Source organism: Cornus florida, unplaced genomic scaffold, assembly GCF_030987335.1.
Source record: "Cornus florida cultivar Cherokee Brave unplaced genomic scaffold, ASM3098733v1 CherokeeBrave_3.0.0_Hap2_Chr04, whole genome shotgun sequence".
NCBI classification, from domain to species: domain Eukaryota; kingdom Viridiplantae; phylum Streptophyta; class Magnoliopsida; order Cornales; family Cornaceae; genus Cornus; species Cornus florida.
Genome location: NW_026775574.1, coordinates 11692432 through 11701588, shown reverse-complemented (window position 1 = coordinate 11701588; position 9157 = coordinate 11692432). Strand labels below are relative to the sequence as shown.

The following is a 9157-nucleotide window of genomic DNA, read 5'->3' as shown; positions in this document are numbered from 1 at the left end:
TAGAGGCTTTACTAGTAGGTAAAAACCCCCTTGTTAAGAGGACTATTCTTGAGGGGTGGAGACCAACTCACTTATGTAGGCGAAGAAAGACCAGGCCTTAGTCTTCAACGATCAGGCCATGGTAGTTGGCTGCTGCCAGATATGATATTGAGTTTGGTCTTAGATGACCAAACCTCATTAGTAAGGGTACCAAGCATCGCTAGATGGAAAATACCATACTGGACTGCCTGGGTCGACGTGCCAAATTTTGATTATTGTCATCGTACACTGGGTGGCATCACGCAACCCACCGTTTTGCCCCCAATATGATGGGTGGGTAATCATGATGTAGAGAACCGTCCCTATATAAGAACATGGAAACCCGTTGTCAACTGATGACTTTGGGATGGTTTCCATGATCGAAAACTTTTGTTTTGCCGTCCAAGCCAAGTCACGTCAAGATTTTTATTTCTTTAGAGAACTAATCATTCCCACAGACGGTGCCAACTATTGATGCGAAAATCCTCGTGACTCAGAACAACAGCGTTTACCTGCAAAACAAAGGGACGTAACCTCGAATGGCACCGGTGGGGTGCTAGCCAAGGACCCTCCGACGATCACGTTAGTACTTGTGATCGTATCACATAATAATTATATATATCATGTTTAGGGGTTTTTTCTCATACCTTCTTTAACGACTTGGTGCCCTATTTATGGCTATCAATTGGAATCAAATTGGTCCCGTGGGAGATCTGCTTGTGCGAGATCGTTTGTTGCCAGATTTGTCAAGGATATGATTTACTGCTTTGACTTTCTTAAATTGTGCCAAGGTTATCCTTACCCTGTTGAACCACGTCATCATTCATTATCCTAGATAAGAAATGTTATCATTCTTATCCGATGGAAATTTTTATCTCTGATAACGAAATATGTCGAAGAGGTCTAGCAGCTGGTCAAGGTAAGTTATTTTTCCCTATCACCTGCTTTGACCAAGATAAAGGAATTTTGCCTATTGTGAGATAATTCACAATATCAGCAAACCAAGGCAAATACAACTGAGAAACCCCAAATAGTTATTCATCCGGGAAGGAATCATAAACTGGAAGTGAAGTTGAGGTATCCTCAATACGAATTCTAGAAAGATGGTCAACTACAACATTTAATGACCCTTTCTTATCCTAGATCTCATAATCAAACTCTTGAAACAAGAGGATCCATCGAATCAAATGAGGTTCAGTTTCCTTTTTGGAAAGAAGATGTCTTAAAGCAGAATGATCAGAATAGACTACGACTTTGGAACCTAATAAATATGATCTGAATTTATCCAAAGCAACGACAACTGCAAGCAACTCTTTTTTAGTGGTAATATAATTCAACTGTGCATCTGACAGAGTGTTGCTCGCATAGTAGATAAGATGAGAAAGTTTATCCACTCGTTGTCCCAAGATAGCACTCATAGCATAATCAGATGCGTCACACATAATCTCAAATGGAAGAGCCCAGTCCAGAGGACTCATGATATGAGCTGAAGAAAGAAGAGAGTGAAGCTTATGAAAAGCTTCAAGGCATGATTCATTAAAGACAAAATGAGCGTCCTTTGCAAGTAGATTACACAAAAGACGGAAAATTTTGCTGACGTCTTTAATGAAGCTTCGATAGAACCCGACATGCCCAAGAAATGATCGCACTCCCCTTACAGAGGTAGAAGGAGGTAATTTGGAGATCAAATCTACTATAGCTCTATCAACTTCAATACCTCTCTCTAAAATGATATGTCCTAAAAAAATTCCTTCTTAAACCATAAAATGGTTCTTTTCAACTAAGAATAAGATTGGTTTCCCTATAACGCTGAAGCACTAGGGAAAGATTTTGGAGACAGTTTTTGAATGTGGACCCGAAAACAAAAAAGTCATCCATAAAGACTTCGAGAAACTTTTCAACCACGTCCGAAAAGATAAGCATCATACACCTCTGGAATGTTACAGGCGCATTACATAATCTGAAAGGCATCCGTCTATATGAAAATGTACTAAATGGACAAGTGAAAGTAGTTTTCTCTTGATCCTTAAGATCAATGGCCACCTGATTATAGTCGGAATATCCGTCTAAAAAGCAATAATAGCTCTGGCCAGCCAATCGCTCTAGAATTTGATCAATGAATGGAAGTGGAAAATGATCTTTTCTAGTAGCGGAGTTGAGTTTCCAGTAATCAATACACACACGTCATCCAGTGGTGGTGCGCTGTGGAACTAATTCTCCATCAGAATTCTTAACTACTGTAATACCTGTCTTTTTAGGTACTACATAAGTAGGACTCACCCACTTGCTATCTGAGATGGGGTAGATTATTCCCATATCTATTAACTTCATAACTTCCTTCAACACCACCTCCTTCATATTAGGTTTCAATCTTCGTTGGAGTTCCCGAGATGTTCGGGAATCTTCCTCCAAATAAATCTGATGCATGCAAATTGTGGGGTTAATTCCTTTTAAATCAACCACACTCCACCCAATAACCTCTTTATTTTGCTCAAGAACTTTTAAAAGACTACTCTCTTGGGAACTTATAAGATTGGAAGCAATGAGCACCGGAAGGGTGTCATTTAAACCCAAAAAAACATACTTGAGCTTTTCCAGTAGTGGCTTAAGCTCAAGCTTAGGTGGAGACTCTAAAGAAGGAATAGGTGGAGAATTATAAAGTGGTGGAAGAGGCTCTAACCTAGATTTTCATAGAGGAAAATCTTTGATAGGAGTGGAATTGAGCAAAGAATTCACTTCAGCTAATGAAGCATCGATATCAAAATCTTTATTGTTAAAGTGATTCAGACAAGCTTCTAACGGATCCTTGACCAAAATAGTTGGGAGCGATTCCTCAACCAACTCATCAATAACATCAAGGAAGAAGCATTCACTATCATCATGGGGATGATGAATAGCATTGAAGATGTTTAGCTTGACTTTCAAATTCCCAAAAGATAAATCCATGGCTCTAGTCCTAAAGTTAATGCAAGCATTCGCTGTGGCTAGAAATTATTGCCCAAGAATGACTGGAATATACTTTTTGGAATCGTGGACTGGTTCTGTATCAAGAACTAGAAAATCAACTGGAAAATAGAACTTGTCCACTTTTATGAGTACATTTTCAACAATACCTCGTGGTTGTCTGACAGAACGGTCAGCTGATCGGTTGATCAACTATACATCAACCTTCACAATAGCACGAATCATTGTAAAATAGGGCTATTGGTCAGGTAAGTCGAACCACTGGGACTGCGCTAGTCTTACGGCAACCTTAGTGTCTAGAATCTTTCTAGAATGATGAGGGGGTGTTCATAAAGGTTTTGTTTGTTGTCACTTAAATTAGGAATTCAAAGTGCATAAAACACTAATTTGCAAGGAATTTAAGATGAAATAGAACAATAGAGAAGAGACTAGGGAAGAGACTCCACAACCATCAATAAGCATGCTAGGATATGATTTATTTAGGGGAATAACATATATGTATAACCATAGGATGCAACAACACAAATTATTACATTCCCTTCAAGAAATTTATGAAATCAATAGGTAACAATAACCTATCAAAGCATTGCATGTTTTGGTTACCTAAACTAGGTTGTAACCTTAGACATACTCACTAAGCATAGAGTTATCAAGCCCTTAATCACATAGTAGAAGCACATGACATAGAATCCAAGAATAATCTATCAAAGGAAGATCCTAAGCAATAGATTATCAAATCTCCTAAACATCATGCCATTAACAACACTTCCATAAACTCCATTCCATTGTCACTATGAAAATGTAGCAATATAATCATAGGAGAAAAACCATCTAAGACAAGATATTTAACTCAAGATGATTATGTATAGGTATTGAAATTCATTACATCAAATGAAGAGCTTTAGTTCATGGAAGGATTACATACATATATTAACCCCCAAATATAAATCAAAACAAAGCAAAGCTTACAAAATGGAGCTTCATCACCTCCCTAGAGGAGGTTTAGTTACCCATGGTGGCCCTAGATGAAGGAAGAAGCAAGGCTTTCCCCTCCATTTTTGAGCTTCCTCCTTGAAGCTTCAAGAACTCCTCCTCTTTGCTCTCTTCTCTCTCCTCTATCTTGCAAAAATTCAAGGATATGAAATGTGTGGCCTTTGGTTGCCTTTTGTCCTCCAACAAAACCCTCTCTCTCCTCCAAAAAACATCCCCAACCACCTCATTAATAGGGAAATCCAAAGTTGGAAATTTCAGAGCACAAGTGGGCTGTCTCGTAGAGCAAACTGCCCAAATTTCGAGTGCTCGAAATAAGGCCTCGAGCACTCGAATTTAGTGTAAAAAGCTCCATGCTTCACTTGCTCCGCCCAGACCTACTTTGATGAAACGGCCATAACTTTGAACTCCAAACTCCGAATGATGAACCGTTTAAAGATTTGGAGAGCCAATTCAGAGCTTTAAAAACTTCATGTTTTGATGAAGACCCAAATCTCAAGTCTGGTTGGTCGAAAATGGGGAGAAAGGCAGTACTTCAGCGCTGCCAGGCAGTTCTGCGCACCTCTGGTAACAAGGCCATAACTCTCTGCTCCGAGCTCCGAATGATGAACCGTTTGAAGATTTAGAAAGCTAATTCAGAGCTCTAAATCTTTCATGTTATGATGGAAGTCCAGTTCTTGAGCTTTCTGGGTCAAAATGGTGAGCAAAGTCCTGATTCCACTGCTGATCTCGTGAAGCAATCTGCCCTAATTTTGAGCACTCGAAATAAGGCCTCGAGCACTCGAAAATTGGCCAGAATGCCTTATGCTTGGTTTGCTCCGCCCGGACCTACTTTGGTAAAATGGCCATAACTTTGCGCTCTAAACTCCAAATGATAAACTGTTTGAAGATTTAGAAATCTAATTCAGAACCCTAAAAACTTCATGTTTTGGTGGAGATCCAATTCTCAAGGATGGTTGGTCGAAATTGAAGAGCAAGGCAGAAATTCATTGCTGCCAGGCAGTTCTGAGCACCTATGATAAGAAGATCATAACTCTCTTCTCTCAACTCTGAATGACAAACCGCTTAAAGATTTGGAAAGCTGATTCAGAGCTCTAAATATGTCATGTTATGAGGGAAGTCCTGTTCTCGAGTTTTCAAGGTCAAAATGGCGAGCAAAGTCCAGGTTCCACTGCTGCCAGAAATTCAGCATTGTGACCTTTGATGTTCAAAACTCCACAAAGCATCCTTCTTGCTTCTTTTTGGCCAATGAACCTAAAAATATGCAAAAATGTGCATATGAAGGTAATCTACATAATTAAACAAACAATGGACTTAAATAATGCAATTAAGGGCGCTTGAATATGCAATATTCGGCGCTTATCATCAGCAAGCTATAGAACAACCGATGTAGGTTTTAACTCTCCCAAACCTAACTTCTCATACACCAAGTAAGGAATAAGATTAACACTTGCTCCAAGGTCAAGAAGCGCTCGCTCTATCACATTGTTTCCAATGATGTAAGAAATTATAGGAGCTTCAGGATCTTTAACCTTTAGAGGCGTATTGTACTTATGAATAGCACTTGGCTTTTGGATTTTCTCTTAAGAGTGCACAAGTCCTTTAAAAATTTAGAATAGGCTGGAATTTGTTTTATAGCATCGAGCAGAGGAAGATTAATTTTTACCTGTTTACCAAAGTGAGAGGTTTCCTTGAGACGTTCAGGATAAGGTGTTTTTGGCTCATAAGCTATCTCAGGGTTAGGAGCAGATAAAGAAGTGACTCCACCTTCAACCCCTCTTGTAGATTGTGGAACATCACTTAAGGAAACATCATTGGGATGTAGATTATGAATGATAGGAATTATGGGAATCCTAAGCCTTTCTTTTTCCTCCTATCCTTTTTTAACTTTGTTATCAATCACTTAACCACTCCTCAATGTAGTGATAGCCTGAACTTGCTCATGATGAATACCTGAGGAATTTGTTCTATCAATCATGTAAGTCTACCCTTTCGGGTGGGCTATTAGCTGACTAGGCAGCTTTCCATCCTCTCTTCGAGATAGAGTACTCGCTATTTGCCCAACTTATGCCTCTAGCTTTACTATGGCTTGAGAATGAGAATTAAAAAGTTAGGTATTGGCTTTCAGATCAACAAGAGCATTGAGTACTTGTTCCTCAAATGCAAAATTTCTAGGAGGAGGTGGAAAATTAGGAGCTTGAGTGGGTTGATTCCTAAACTGAGGTGGACGGTAAATACCAGATTGGTTGAAAGAATTATTTTATGGCATAGGATTGAATGAATTTTGATACTGCCCCTGAGATTGGGGGTAGTGTTTCCTTAATTTGGATTACGTCATGACAGATTGGGATGATCTCTCCAGCCAGGATTATATGCAGAAGAATATGGATTATAGGCTGGTCTAGAGAATACAACATTCACATGCTCCTACGGGATCTCAAGTGATTATCCCAGCATAAGGCAAGCGTCAGCAAAATGGTTTGGATTAATACAGATGGAACAAACCTTTATGGGTACGACAGTTTGTGGATTAGCAATAGGAGCAAAGCCAGATGATAAAATTTGATCGAACATACGGTTCAAGGCTTTTATTTGAAAGGCTAACTCACTAGATTTATCTACCTCATAAATTTTTTCAACCTTATGCATTCCAGGTGAAAACCTAGACCTAGAGGAAGAAGCGTGTTGTACTGAGTTCTCACTTAGGGCCTCAAACAGTTCCCAAGCGTCTGCCGGACTCTTTTGCAAAAAAGCTCTATTGCTAGAAGCATCGACCATATTTCTATAAGAATCAGTAAGACTATCATAGAAGATCTGTATTAAGTGTCATGGAGCAATATCATGGTGTGGACACTTTCTCAAAAGATCATTATATCTCTCCCATGCATCATGGAGCTGTTCTCCTGGGATTTAGGAAAATGCCATGATTTCTCTTCTCATTTGCGTGGTTTTACCCACAGTGTAGTACTTCTTCAAGAACTTTTGTTCCAACATGTCCCATGTAGATATGGAATTTGTTGGAAGGGACTGCAACCAAGTTCTTGCTTTTTCCTTGAGAGAGAATTGGAAAAGTCGCATTCTGAATGAATCATTGGTAATGGAACACAATTCCAAAAACACATCCAGATGCTTATAGGGATCCTCTGTTACATAGAAGGTAGGAAGCATTTGGATCACAGCAGGCTTGATCTCAAAATGGGTTGCATCAGCATTCGGAAAAACAAAGCATGAAGGAGAAGTGTATGTGGTAGGAATAAAATGGTCCCTTAATTGTGGTTGTGGAGGGATAGGTGGAACCTGTTCTCTATTCCCATTACCATTATTACCCGGTGCATTACGTTGTTCAACCATATTATCAGAAGAACTTCCTATCAAATTTAGATGTTTTTTAAACTTTCTTAATTGTCTAAGAGTTCTCTCTATTTCAGGATCATGCACTAAAGGTGTTATCCGATTATGGCGAGTTAACATGCACTAGTTCCACTAATCCTAACAATAGCAAAAATAAAAATATTCCAAGCAATAGAAAACAATAAGAACTCACAAAAAGGTTAAATAAACCGACGTTTTTTCTCCCTTAAGCGTCTTTGTCCTCACTGCTAACTTGTGGTGAGATATCAGAGAGTCCGAAGACTGGTAAACCAAAATAACTAATTAAAAACTAAAATAAAACTAATATGCCTGGCAACAGCGCCAAAAATTGTTGTTTAATTTTACTCGCAATAGAACGATTCCTTGTAGAATAGTGCTATAAAAAGAGATGTCGAACCCACAGGAAGAAGAGATTTGTATTTCAGTCTTTAACTTTGTTCTATGGTTTACAGGTAACTTGGTTAGAAAGTTTGCTGGTTGTCATAGTTTAACAAACTAGAATTAAAAATAAAATACTAAATAAAAGCAAAGTAAATAAATTGAGTGATCAGAGAGAGAGGAATCTTAAGGCTTTGACTTCACCACAACCATATACTACAGTTAATTATACTAACTCTGGGAATTTAATAATGATATTTTCCAAAGGAATTAAACTCAATAACATTTGTTCAATTTAGGTTTTAAATAAAGATGTTTTACAAAATTAGCTAACTATAACCTATCTGCAGTTAGGATGGATTATCCGCCTACCTACTTTAACTACTTTAACTACGTTAACTATGTTGCAAACAATCTACCTTTCCTAAGCATAGACTATGAAAACATTCTTTTGCAAAATACGTTGGAATACTATTATATGACCTCTATTCTTGTGTCCAGCAGGGCTCCGCCAGATACCGTACAACAAGGTAGATTGAGAATAGAAAACAGACTATTACATCTAAGACAAGGTAGTAACAGTTTATAATCTATTAAAGTATGAAAACCACTTGAGTTGTCTCAAGTGCTCATAGTCATATAATCAAGAAAATACTAATCCTAGGGTTAAAACAATCAAACCATAGTATTTAGGTTGGGTTACATCAGTACCCTAAGAGAGGAATTAGCTACTCATGACAAGGTTGGATATCATTTGTGTTGAGTTCATCTCCTTCATCACGGACGGCACTTTTCTTCTCAGGATCTTCACTTCCAAGGTTATAGAAACCCTAAAAGTCACCACCCTTCAGCCTTTTGAATACACCGGCAAAGAGATTAAAATTTCAGATCCCTTCTATCAAGGCTTACGCCTTCTTTTATAGAAGAAAATAATATTTGGTGCGCTTTTAGGTCTTCTGGCTCAACTAGGATGAGATATGGCGGATAACTAGAGCAATCCCATACTTTAAATGTGACATGTCATGGAAGGCTCGAGCTTCAAAAATACAAGGCTCAAGCTTTAAGGTGCAGGCTTAAGCTTCAGGAACAAGGCTCAAGCCTCTCTGAATGGATGCTCGAGCCTCAGTGAATGGTGCTCGATTTTCACTTTGACACTTAGCCAATTTTCTTCAAATATATTCCGAAACGTCTTTTTCTTCAACACTTAGAATATTTCTGGGACTGGATTCTTTTAACATTGCTTGATCCAAGCTTTTTGGGCTCGAGCACTAGGTACAAGGCCCGAGCATTTGGGACACCAGGCTCGAGCTTCAGGACACCACGCTCGAGCTTCAGTTGTTAGTGCTCGATCCTTAATGAATGGTGCTCGATCCTGGAAGTGAGGCACGAGACCTGTGAGCATAGCCTTGCAATTAAATTAACTCTTTAATTTTTG

General features: G+C 38.7%; 1 non-coding gene across 1 annotated transcript; it reads left to right on the top strand.

Moving 5' to 3' along the window:
* The first annotated feature begins 6808 nt into the window (after positions 1–6808).
* Positions 6809–6914, top strand: LOC132305853 (small nucleolar RNA R71). The gene has a single exon (XR_009481720.1). It is a non-coding gene; the product is annotated as a small nucleolar RNA R71 (small nucleolar RNA).
* Positions 6915–9157: the final 2243 nt, after the last annotated feature.